The sequence below is a fragment of the Drosophila bipectinata genome, chromosome XR (genome assembly GCF_030179905.1).
Source record: "Drosophila bipectinata strain 14024-0381.07 chromosome XR, DbipHiC1v2, whole genome shotgun sequence".
In the NCBI taxonomy this organism is placed as follows: Eukaryota; Metazoa; Arthropoda; class Insecta; order Diptera; family Drosophilidae; genus Drosophila; species Drosophila bipectinata.
The window spans coordinates 19,623,129-19,636,440 of record NC_091735.1 but is presented as its reverse complement, the minus strand read 5'-3'; the positions used below and the strand labels follow the sequence as shown (position 1 = coordinate 19,636,440).

Here is a 13,312-nt window from a genome sequence, read left to right as displayed (position 1 = left end):
ATAAATTAAAAAAATATAATAAAAAAATTAAATAAAATATATATGAACCTATAAAAGGTTCATAGCTCTTGATAAGCTCTTTAATTGACGCAAATATTAATTTGGGGAATCTTTATGTTTTCAATACATACAAACTAAGACTGTAACGCATATGTATATAATATTAGGGGGTCTTCTAGTCTAGAACCACAAATTTCAAGGATTTTTTAAAAACTTTTTTTTTAATTTTAAATAATTTTTCTTTTTTTTTGTACATGAAATTTTGTTTAAATATTTAAAATTAAAAAATTATAGGTATTGTTAGGTTATAGGTTAATTTATGCGATAATGGGATGTTCTTCGGATTAAAACTTTAGATATGATATCAACAAAGTTTTTTCGATGAAACCGGTATATGTACTTCCCAGATACTAAAAAGGCCCAGACTTCGAATAATTGAGTTTCATTAGAAGACCCCCTTAAGCGCAACATCCGGCTAAGAACATAAGCCAGTCTTGTTGCTAATCACCTCTCTCTAATCACGTATAACCTTTGACATCCCATCCGTACACTGAGCCTGTGGAATATTTTGGCTTTTCTATATGTGTGGGTATTTCCAAATTCCTTATCAGAACCTCTGTCAAGGCCGAGGATGGCTTTAAAAAGCCGGAACTTCAAGACTCGCAGCATCAGTTGAAATATTTCTAGTGATTCTTTTAGAAGCAAGTTTCGTTCGATCGCAAAAGTTTGATTTTCTAAGATGATTTTCCCAGTGGTCCTTATTTCTGCCTTTTTCCTAATTTCCACCTCCGTGGGATCTGAAGAAGTAATTGACATTTTGAAATATTTTTGTTTTGAAAACTAAATAAAATTAAAAATCCACAGTCCTGCTATCTGTCGGAGGAGCAGGAGGACCAGTGTGCTTCCGTGTGCTACCCTATCGTCAAGCCACTACTTCGATATTTTGAGAAAAGTAAGGAGAAGGATGTGCAGCTCCTACAGTGCAAGACAGACTACTCAGAACTTCAGAAACGATATTCCGAGTTGGGACTGGAAAAATATGACCAGATATCAAAATGCCAAAAGGATTATTCGGACTTGGAGAGAAGGCACTCAGAAGTGCAAGATAAATATACGGATGTGCTGAGTAAACTTAACGACATTGAAGTTAAATATGAGAGGTTACTTGCCAAGCAGCAGGAAAGTGAAAATCTTAACGCCCTAATAAATCAAAAAAATAAAGAAATCGAGCTACTTAAAGAGCAAAATAGGGACCTAAAGAAAACAAATGAGCTTGCAACGTTGACAAATCAGTTCCGCGAAAACATCGATAGGTTGGGAGAAATAGTAAAGAATGGAGCAAATATTTTAACAGAGTCGACTAATAAAACAAAAGTAAATACTGGAGGGGTCCCTACAACTCCACTGCCTAGTATCAGTGATCCGACGACGCCGAAAACAGAAATCATAGGTAAGTTAGCAGAACCCAGTCATTTGCAAAATAAAACATCGACTTTTTTCAGATCTTCCAGATCCTTGTCCACGAAACCAAACGGAATACGAAGTCCTTCGCGAAATCCAACTTCCAGGCTCAGACCCGTTGAAAGTGTCTTGTGTTTCATTCGATGGTTATGGATCAGGATGGTTGAGGGTTTATAATAAACCTTATTCTCCAGAAACATTGAATCGCACGTATAAGGATTATGAACGTGGATTTGGAAGTGTTTTAGCGTTAAGTTTCATTGGACTCGAACGATTGCACCTTTTATTGAATGCAAACCCTCATAATGTGCTTTTAAGCACCTATGAGGGGAAGCGTATATGCGAAAGCTTTGTTGTAGGCGATCGGAGCGAAGGTTACAAGGTGAAAAATGTTGGCAATTGTACTATTTTTAATGACCCGTGGTTGAGCCTTAAGCAGGGCTCCAAATTTTCCACCTTCGATCGAGATGAGGATGGAATCCCCGATCGTAACTTGGCAAAGGATTTGGGTTATGGCTGGTGGTTCGATCCTACTATGAGTAACATTAGGTGTGTATACCAGTTTTGTTTTTTCTTTCATTTAATCCCTAATCCATTTAATTTCACAAATAATTTAATTAAAATAATTTTTTTAATTTAATTTTTTTATTGCTGGATATATTAGCTCCTATGATTTCATGTACAGTGGGTCGCAGCTTATTTCGACCAGCCCCTTGAAAAAAATTTGAATCAGTATATCTGGTAAACTATATGAGGTATTAAAATAATTCAAATGCAGATTTTTAGTTTTACTTTTCAACAACAAATATATGTTTCTATTTAATTTTTAAGATTTTTTTTACATTTATTAATAATATTTAAAGAAAAATACCGCTGAAAATACCGCCGCAGCTTATTTCAACCAGTCAATTTTCAGCACTGCCATGATCCGTTATTTTCCAAGAAACTTTTTTTTTTTGTTACATCGGCTTACATTTGTTATTTACTAACTAGTTGTGTTGGATTTCATCAACTTTGTGCCTTTTTTTCCGCAATATATCAATTAAATCAAAATGGGACCCCGAACCTCTTTAGAGAAGAGAGAAGATGTGCTCCGTCACTTCAAAAACGGACTTTCTCGCCGGAAAATTGCGGAAATGGTTGCTCTTAGTGACTCTACAGTACAGAGTATTATTTACCGTTTTGTTCGCGAGAACAGAACGCATGACAAGGGCCGAAAAGCCCCAAACAAAATTTTTAATGAGACGGACGAGCGTTATATTGTCCGAAAAATCCGGGAAAACCCTAAACTTTCGGCTCCAAAAGTGGCTGCCCAAGTGGAGACAGAGCTGGGCAAGTCTTGCCACCCAGACACCATCCGACGAGTTCTGCACAGCCAGGGGTTTAATGGTCGAATTGCACGAAAGAAGCCTTTCATTAGTGCAAAAAACCAGAAGGCAAGATTAAAATTCGCCATGGACCATATGAACAAGGACGAAACTTTTTGGCAGTCTGTAATATTCGCAGATGAGTCCAAATTTAATATTTTTGGCTCTGATGGAGCATCTTATGTCTGGCGTAAGCCAAACACAGAGCTCCATAATAAAAACCTAAAGGCGACTGTTAAACATGGCGGTGGCAGCGTCATGGTTTGGGCCTGTATGTCGTCAGCGGGAGTCGGGAAGCTGCATTTTATAGAGTCAACAATGGACAAGACCCAGTACCTCGACGTCTTGAAGAAAAATTTGGTCCAAAGTGCGGAGAAACTGGGAATCCAAGAGCAATTCCGGTTCTACCAAGACAATGACCCGAAACATAAGTCGGGCATTGTGCAGACTTGGCTAATATGGAATTGCCCCCACGTTATGCAACCTCCCGCCCAGTCACCGGATATGAACGTGATTGAAAATCTATGGGCAATATTGGACCAAAATATAAGGAAACGCCAGATAAAAAACAAAAAAGATCTGAAGAACGCTTTGGAGGAGGAGTGGGAAAAAATAACCCCAGATGTAACCAAAAAATTGGTAGATTCCATGCCAAAACGGCTTAAAATGGTTATAGATAATAAGGGGGGGCATACTAAATATTAATTTTGTTGATTTTTTTAATTTAAGTTAGGTTTAAAACATTTTTGACTAGCTGGTTGAAATAAGCTGCGACGCTATTTTTAGTTGTATTTTTCTTTAAATATTATTATTAAATGTATAAAAAATCTTAGAAAATAAATAGAAACATATATTTGTTGTTGAAAAGTAAAACTAAAAATCTGCATTTGAATTATTTTGATACCTTTTTTAGTTCACGAGATATTTAGCTTTGAGTTTTTTTTAGGGTGCTGGTTGAAATAAGCTGCGACCCACTGTATGTATACATCCGAAGAACAGATTGAAGAAAACAAAACGCTATTTAAAACGGACTTTGGAAAAGGAGACATTTTAAGAAAATATATAGATTATAAATATGCACTAAAATGTAATTATTTTATTTTAAACTTAACTAATAATTTTGAATAAAAATTGGATTGTTGTGGAAAATGCCAAACAAACTTAGAAGCTGGAGAATTACTTTTCTTTTCTTAAGGGGTTATATACAGTTGTACCGCGCAAAAATATGGATTTTTATCGATTTTTTTTTGACACCATAGAAAATATTTATGAAAAATGTTTTACCGACGTTGTTTAGTACATGTTTCTGGGTACCTAATTAAATTTGTTCATAAAAAAAATATTACATAACAAAAATGTTATAGCCGAATTTCCGGATCGTCTTTTTTCGATGGTGTCTTGCGGTGGACATGATTTCTCGAAAACGGTTCATCCGAAATCCAAAATTCAAAAAAGTTTAGTTAGTATATTGTATTGTCTAGTCCGTGAACGAGGCATTTTTAAAAATTTTGATTTAAAAAAAAATGGCGACGTTTTTAACAAAAAATGTACTTTTTCAAGGTATAAGATTTTCGTTTTTTGTGCTTTAAAAAAGGAGTTTTCAAAAAAATTGAAAATCCCTCGTTCACGGACTAGTTAATATCATAATAAATAAGTGGTCAAAATTTGGTGTTGATCGGATTAGTAGTTTTTTAGTAATCGTGTCCACCGCACAGGTAATTTCCCAAAAAAAAGATTCTGAGATAATCGTGTTTAAAGTTTCAAGTTTGTTCAAGTTTTATATGCAGATAGTGTGCTATAAATAGCTACAGCTTCGGATCTAATGCTCCGATCGTTATCAATTTTTGTGGGAGTACACCCAATAGAATATACTTAAAGAATATGCAATAAAAAAAAAATCGATTTTTTCATATATCACAACTGTATATAACCCCTTAAAAAATATAAAGCAGAGTGTCAACCTCAACCAATATATCAGTTATATGGCTTTATTTTCTATACATATCATTTCCGATCAATCAGTTATATGGCAGGTTAACATTTTAACTATTTAAAATTTTATTCATAAAATATCAATTTCCAATCTAAACCAACTATTTATTTTTTTTGCATATCGATTTTCCTCGCATTTGCTTTAGAATATACCATAAATAAATATACCAAATTTAATAAGAATCGGCCGACTTTATCTTATAGCTGTCATCATATCGGAACTAAATAAAGATAGAAGCTAGATAGAAAGATAGGCATAGATATAAAGATAGAAGCTTGGAACTTTTTTAAATTATGTATTTTAATTGGTTTCATAAAAAACAATTCTCATAACGATTTACATCGGGAGTTAGTTTTCTTTACTAGTTTTTTTATTAAAATTTTTTTCAAAAAATCAAAGAACTTTTCAAAAAATCAAAGAACTTTTCAAAAAATCAAAGAACTTTTCAAAAAATCAAAGAACTTTTCAAAAAATCATCGTCAAACTGATGCTCTCCCTGCGTTGTTTTATGATAAAAGGAACCGTTGTCGGCTTCCAGGCTAAAAAAAAAAAAAAACAGAGCAGAGATAGCACATAGAAACCACCCACTTGTCGCACGTGTCGAAACCACCCACTCACCCGCAACCACTTGAGCGCCCGCCGCACCAGAAGCCCAGACCAGACCCAGAGATAAAAGCCGACAGCAGCTGTGGAAACACACAGGGAGCAGTTGCCACAATCGTATGGATAATCACAACGCTCGAGTTGATAATGGCGACGTTGATGAGCCTGAGTCTGCAGCCCGGAGGCTACACTGCTCTTTCGAATGGGGGTTACGAGTGGTTGGGGTTGTTCTAATGGATGTACACTGAAGGGGTATATGATACCCGGTACTAGGATATGGATTTGGTGAGATATATATGGTAAGATATACATAAGTTATACAAATTGGGCTCTTTAGCCCATCTAGTCCTACCCGGTTCTATTTAGTATATGCCTAAATATTTTTCTTGTATTTAATATTTATATTAATTTTTAATATTAATAATATTTTTTACCCGGTACTATTCAATATACACATGTATGCCTACGGGAAATATAAGGATAACTAATCAAGTATATAGTATATGATACCTGATACTTATAGGGATTTTAGGAATATTTTCTTTCAATTTTAATTTTTGTAGTTATTGGAATTTAGTACTAGAAAAAGTAGTTGTTTAGTATATGATACCTGATACTTAAACAGTGATATTGGGGGCTTTCAAAAGGAAAATACCAGAAAAAATAAGTATATATTAATTATAATATCCTGTAGGAGTCATAAGGGGATGTCTCCACTTTTAAAAATTTCATTAGACAAAAAATATCAAATGCATGATACCTGGTACTTTTTATTGTTTTCCCTTAAACTTTAACTTTAAATATTTGAATATATTAGAGATGAAATATTAATAAATAATATTATTAATATTAAAGATTAAAATAGATTGGCAGGGTTTAACAGAATAAAGTTTGAAAGATTACCAAATATATTCCCAGTATATGATACCCAATACTCATCATATTTATAAATTCCAAGTAATTTAAATTTTTTTATAATATTCGGTACTAAAGAATAAAGAAACTACAGAAAATATCACTTTCCTTTAAGGATTACTTTAATTTCTGGCTTAAATATATCTTTCTAGATAATATATTTTTTGTTCTCACTGTATAAACATATCTTCCTATAGATTATATCTCCCTAAATATCATATCTAAGTACTATTTACAAAACCTCTCCATGATAATATTATCCATCTCTAAGACCTAAGATCTCCATAGGACTTAAGATAATCCCTGATATAATATTTTATTAAAAATACCAAAGAAAAGTAATACATTTCTCTCAGTGTAGTTACTCCTGAAAGACTGCTTCCTGCTGCATTTCCTTTTCGACTCTTCCGGCGTTTGGGCTTTTAGTTTGGGTTTGGATTCGAGTTCGGGGGATGGTGGGGGGCGTGAAATGTAATCACATGGACAAAGCCCAATCACCAGGGTAGCCTCCACCACCGCCTCCACCTAGTCTGGCACTCCCCCAGTACTTGAGGACCGACAACGAGGTGTCCGTTTACAAGGTCTGAGGTGTATGAGGTGTCTGAGTTGCTCCACTTGCCCTACACAGAGAACAAATTTAATTTATTATATTAATATTAATTAATATTTATATTTTTGTTGAAGTGCACTTTCTGATTTTGCAAGTGCCTGCCCGGGCCTGTTCTCAGTCGTGTTTACCTTTGCAATATTGATAAGCAGAGACAATTGCGACAATTTGTTTTCACTTCCCAGGTCAATATTAATATTTCCATTCTATACAATTGGAGTGGAATACTTAGGGCTGGGTACGATTATGGGTATGGGTTCGATTAGCAAGTCTGCTGGTCTTCCACACCCAATATTTCAAACACAAATACATCAATTGCGTCTTTCTCAAGTTGTTCTAGTTTTAAGAAAAGAAAAAAAAATAAAATCAAGTCAAGGTCGTTTAATTATTCACTGTCTTTCTTCATAATTGTTCATGTTTTTCGTCTTTCTTCGGAGATAACGAAAGAATTTCTACAAAGAGTACTCTGCGAAGATCTTCTAGCAAGGTTTCAGACCTTTCAGACCACCCCCCATTTGTGACGAACTAGAACCGGAAATGGTCCAACAACAAACTCCACTGGAGTGGAGACCTCAACCGCGTTACACAAAAATATTTAACATACTTGTACTTGCGACAAGCCCGCCCGTTCGTTGTTGATTTTTGCTCTATAATCGTAAAGCACTTTATCGGCCGGTTGCTAAGCCCATATTGCACATTATTATACTCGGGCCGTTGTAGGTACAGCTGTGATGAAAATATTATCCGTAATGCCGCTTTTTAGAGCCAGCTATAGTGGGGATTACTCGGAAAGTTCATACAAAGTACTATTCGCAGAGAGATAGTACTAGGTGAAGCAGGGTATTTTAGATCTATGTGGCTTATTGGGAGCTATAGGGTCTGTAGGATCTATAGGGTATATAAGAAAAATATTAAAAATACCAATTTTAATAGAAATACAATAGTATTTTTATAGAAAATACTATTCTCAGAGAGATAATATTAATAGAGGTAGGGTCTTTTGGTTATATCATCTCTATGGGGCTTATAGGGTCTATAATAATGGTGTCGGTACTGTCAATTCTTATAGAAATTTCATAGAATTAATGACTAAATTAAATTCCCTATAGGAAACTTTAAATAAAAGTAGTCTCTTTGGGTTATATCATCACTATAGGGCCTGTATAGCTTTTAGGGCCTATAAGGTCTGTGGAAATACTATCCTATATACCCAATTTTAAATAATTTCTTTGAAAAATACCATTTTCTTTGGGATATTATGAATATGGGTATGATCTTTCAAATACATCATCTCTTTATAGTCTATAAGTATATTTGAAATGAAAAATACTATCCCTAATAACAATTTTAAGCTAGCTATAAGGCTATATAATCATTGATAACCAAAGAGTTCGATATTAAGAACAATACACTTCGATATAATATGAATAAAATTAAAGCCCTCTAGTTATATCATCACTAAAAGGTTTATAGGGCTTATAAAGTCAATAGGATCTATGAAAATATTAACGTTAATACCAAGAAATATATAATATTATAGAACAACAATAAAAAATACCACTCCCTGTGAAAAAATACAAACAAAAGTAGAGTCTTTTTCGTAAATCACCTCTATAAGGTCAGTATTATAGACTCTATAGAATCTTTATGAACTGTGATGGAAGTAATATCCGTAATACCATATATGTATATATCTTCATAACAACTCTCTGCGAGTATTAGAGTAAAAACAGAGGTATTGTCTCTCAGTTATATCACCTCTATAAGGTACTATACTACCACTTCTATAGGGCCTCTTTTTATTTCGCTTTTCATGCAACAACAAGCAGCCGGCAGGTTAATTCTAGTATTTAAATTGTATAACGCTGTAAATTTCACGCGACTTACAACAGAGCCGGACGGACAAATAAACAAAGCCACAACAACAACAATAATACAATGACAAGCTGTTGACAAATGTCCGAGTTTAATTAACCAACCAACCGACCGTCCAACAAAAGCAACACCAGTGAGTAATGGAAAGCAAAGTAACAAAATATACAAGCCATAGATTAAAAAAAAAAAAATGAAATAAAAAAGAAGAAAAATAAAACAAAGAGTATTGCTCACAAAGCGTTACATTAAAAAATGCAAAATGAAACAAATAAAAATATTTAGAGAGATATATAAGCAAGCTAATATGCATTCTAAAATTGCAATTATTTATCTTGAATCTTTTAATAATTCATTATTTTTTGCTAAAAGCCGCAACTCTTGGTAGTCGCCTAATGGAACCTATTTATCTACAACCAGATCCAGGCCCCGCTCTCGGCTCACGGCTCTCTTCCCTTGAACTTTGTTCTCTTGCTCCAGATCCTATCTTTGTATCTGTTCTCCCTCCACATCCCTTCTCTTTTTTTTTGGGTGCTCTTCGAATGGGGCTAGTGGGTTTTGGGATGAGCTTGCATTAAGATACGAATAATATTTCTTTATTAAAGATATCTTTATGGATTTATAGGAATAGTATCTACTTTTCAGAGTCTATAAATAAAAGGTTTACTTTCTATATCATTTAATTTTTAAAGCATTTATTTATTCATGTTCTTTATTTTTGTAGATTCTTTTCGAATTATATTTTTAAATAAAATTTAAAGTTTTCGTTATTAAGGTTTTTTTTTGTGAATTTTGTCTTATTTAAGAAGTTCTATAAACAGGTTCGGGAGTATACCCCTTATTTTTATTAGTATTATTAGTATATGGAACCCAATGATTTATGATTTTAGAACAGAAACTAGAACATAAATAAATATACTTTTTTCAGTACTCCAAAGGTGATCCTATGCTAAAATATCTCCAAACTTTCTTATGTTCAACTATCCGATCCAATGATATCTCCTAACTATCCTGTCCTATCGTATGCTGTCTTCTAAATATTCTATATCCTAACTATCCTGTATATTAACTATCCCAACCGTACTATCCCAACCTATTCTATTCTTACTATAACTATACTATCCTAACTAAACTATCCTAACTATACTATCCTAACAATACTATCCTTAATATACTATCCTATGATATCTTCTATCTTTCCTCTCCTACCCCAACTATCCTTTCCCATTGTATATCCTAACTTAATCCTTTTATTTCTAAAAAAAGAACTACAGGAAAATAATTATTTTTGTAATATTACCTCAAATCTTTCCTAACTTTCTTATTATTTTCCTTATTTGTTAATTATATCTTTAATCTGGATTCTAAAAGGTTCTATTAAAATGTTCTAGCTATACATACTTAATAATCTCTTATATTAAATATTTATTAGTTTAATATTTTCTTTTAAATTAGAATATAAAATCTACTATATGTTTTTTTCAGTATTTTTCTAATCTCAAAAGACCTCTAAGGACAATCTTCCCCCAACCTATAGTCCTGAGAACTAATACCTCATAAGAGTATCTAAATACCGACTCTATTCGGGAGTTGTGAGCCATTTTCTTGCTGCTTTGCTTTTTTGGGTGCAGTAGTAATTGCAGTTCATTTAATTTCCCATCCCGAACGTGGCCGCCTTGAAACCATGACCAAAACAAAAGCCACAAAAAAAATATTGTAATATGAAAAAAATAAAAAAAAAAGAAGGTTAATCAAGCGACTTGGGCAAGTTGGGGTTCGAGTTCGAGTTCGTTTGCCTCACGTTGGAAAATAAAATAAAAAAAAAACCCGGCTCGTGCTTAGACTGCTTCCATCAGGCTTAAAGCAAAAATTATCAAAAGGTGAAGACAGGCAGGGTTCCCAGGCCTAGAGCACTCGAAAAAATAAATAGCTAATAGAATAAAAATAAAGAAAAGGTTCTATAACTTTTAATTATTTTCTTGCTAATTTAAGGCTTTCTTTTTAAATCTTTTATAAAATTTTTAACTTATTAAAATATTTTTCTATAATTAATTTTTTCAAGTGCATCTCCTCTCTATGAGGTGTTTTTGCTTTTATTTTTTTACCCCGCTGTCCAAGGTTTTATGTAATTTCAATTTTTTTTTTATTTTTGCTTTAACCTCCCCCTACCTCCCTCCCCCCCAAAAAAAAACTACTCCTCCTTCTTGCTATACTCTTTGTTTTTGTTTTCTTGTGTTACTTTTGCTTCTTGCGTGTCGGCCAAGACAACAATAACAATAACAAAAACAAAAACATAACAAGAAACATAACACAAAAACAAGGCTAGAAAAAAAACAGCATTAAACCATGGATTGGTAATAACAGTAACCGTAACTCTCAAGTCCAGCGAATAAAGTTGAATTTCGAACAATTCGTGATTCGACCACAATAGTTGCGAGTTCGAAACGCCCGTTATTATTGGGAGGGCAGAGAAAAAAATTTATTTTTTTTTATATTTATATTATTAATAAAATCAAATTTAAAATGAAAGGGAAATACTTGGAAAATGTAAGAAGAAAATAGTTTAGCTTTTTTAAGATTTTTTAAAATTTTTGTAAAAAGACTAAAAAAAAATAAGATGTAAAAAAATAATAAAAAAAGACGCAAATACTTGCAGATTTTTAGAAAAAAACTTTTTATATTTTTTCTTTAAAAGTGGTTTTTTTTTATTATTAAAATACCAAAACTATTAAATTTACAAACATAAAAATTTTAATCAAAAGGAAATAGCACAGAGAATATTTAAACATTTTAAGAAACAACTTTAATATTTCAGTTTTTTTTAATTCTTTTTTTCTAATTTTCTAAAAATATTAAAATTTGAATAAGGAAATACCCGCAAAATAATAGAAGAAACTATAGCCTTTTTTATACTGTTTTAAGTTTATATTTACTAGCTAGACTACTTATTTACGTAAATATATTTAGTATTTTTTTCTCAGTGTACTTAACCCCACACATACATACATACATCATCTAACAATTGTTGCAATAATTGCCAATTGGGCAATGTAATTCTTGGCTCATTACCTATAATTATCTATTGACTTTTACAAATTTTTTGCAAAAAAAAAAAAAAAATTATAAGAAAAATTAACAAAAGATAAAATCAATAATGATTGAGGGGATTTCTTTTTCTTCTTCATCATTTGTCTCTCCGTCTATCTGTCTATTTGTTTGTTTGTTTATTGTCTTCAAGTTCAGGGCAATGTCAACGAAACTAAAAGCCAAAAGGTAAAAAAAAAAAAGTTAAAAAAAAACCTAAACAAAGTTTGTTAAAAAGTGCAAGTTGCTACGCAAAATGAATGAAATATTGAAGCATGTGGGCATTGGGGATTCGAAAATTGCAATTTGTTGGAGAGGTTGGAGAGTGATTATTGAATATTAAATGCAAATTACAGGCTTTTCTGGCTGGCAGGCCTCTAAGCCGGTTATAACTCAATCCCAAAGGCACGACGATAACTAATTTGCTTATAATTTCCAGTATAATTTTTCAATTTTTAATTCAACAAGTCGTTATGGGAGAAGATACTATGAGATACTCTTAAGATCATAAAACTTTAATAAAATCTTCCTCAAAAATAAGATAGTTCTCTCTTTTCTTTGAAGAGACCACCCCATTCTTCTTGAAGAATCAAGAGAACCAATTTGCCGATGCCCTTGCAAACAGGATTTCTCCTGTTTTTCTCCAAAAAGCACAAAAAACAAGGCAAAAAGGAAGAAAAACAGAAAATTGCGTGGCAGAAGAAGAACAAAATAAAAAAAGAAAACACCAAAAAGGAAGCAGAGAGAGGGACAATAACAAAAATGAAAAGACTTGAAGTCAGGAAGGCAACTTTCGCTGCTTGTTGTGGTACAACGGGAAATGGAAGAAAGTGGCAGAAGAAGAAGCGGTGGCCGCAACAAGGCGATGGCGAATGGCGAAGTCGAGAAGCAGAAGGAAGCAATAAAGAGAGGGCGGCTAAGCGTGAGAGAGTGATGAGAGGGAAGAGCCGAAAAAAGAAGAGAGATAAAGTACTTCTATCGCCTTCGCATTCTATGTGTATTTCTTCCTCTTGTTCGATTGCTTTCTTGTTTAGATTTAAACCAAAATAAAATTACAAATTGTTCATAAATAAACAACAAAAAAAATAATATGAGAACTTACCAAAAAAAAAAGCGGCGAAAGATTTGGTGATTTTCGGTTGCCTTCTCTCTCCTCGATTCTGGTTCTTTCGTTGTGCTTTCTTCAGCCAAGGAATTGCTTTTCTTTTTTAGCGGCTATTTTTTTTTCTTTTATTTCTTATCGCTTAACTATAAAAAAACACGAAATTTTAGCGAAACTGATAAGAAGGGTAATTTCGTTTGTTGCAGGACATTCCGCTAATCCTTTTTTATGTTTCCTTCTTCCGTCCTTCTTGTTATTATTGTTCTTGGACTATATTCTTCTTCTTATCAACGAACGTGAGTCAGTGG

General features: G+C 33.0%; 1 protein-coding gene across 5 annotated transcripts in view; it reads right to left on the bottom strand.

Annotated features, from left to right (window-relative positions):
• The window catches only part of RhoGAP19D (Rho GTPase activating protein at 19D), a 56,560-nt gene that overhangs the window by 42,270 nt on the left and 978 nt on the right, over positions 1 to 13,312 (bottom strand). For all 5 annotated transcript variants that reach the window (XM_070276362.1, XM_043212915.2, XM_070276363.1 and 2 more), the window contains exon 2: positions 13,005 to 13,150. The gene's annotated coding sequence lies outside the window, so the exon portion shown is untranslated. The remainder of the gene's footprint in view (positions 1 to 13,004; positions 13,151 to 13,312) is intronic.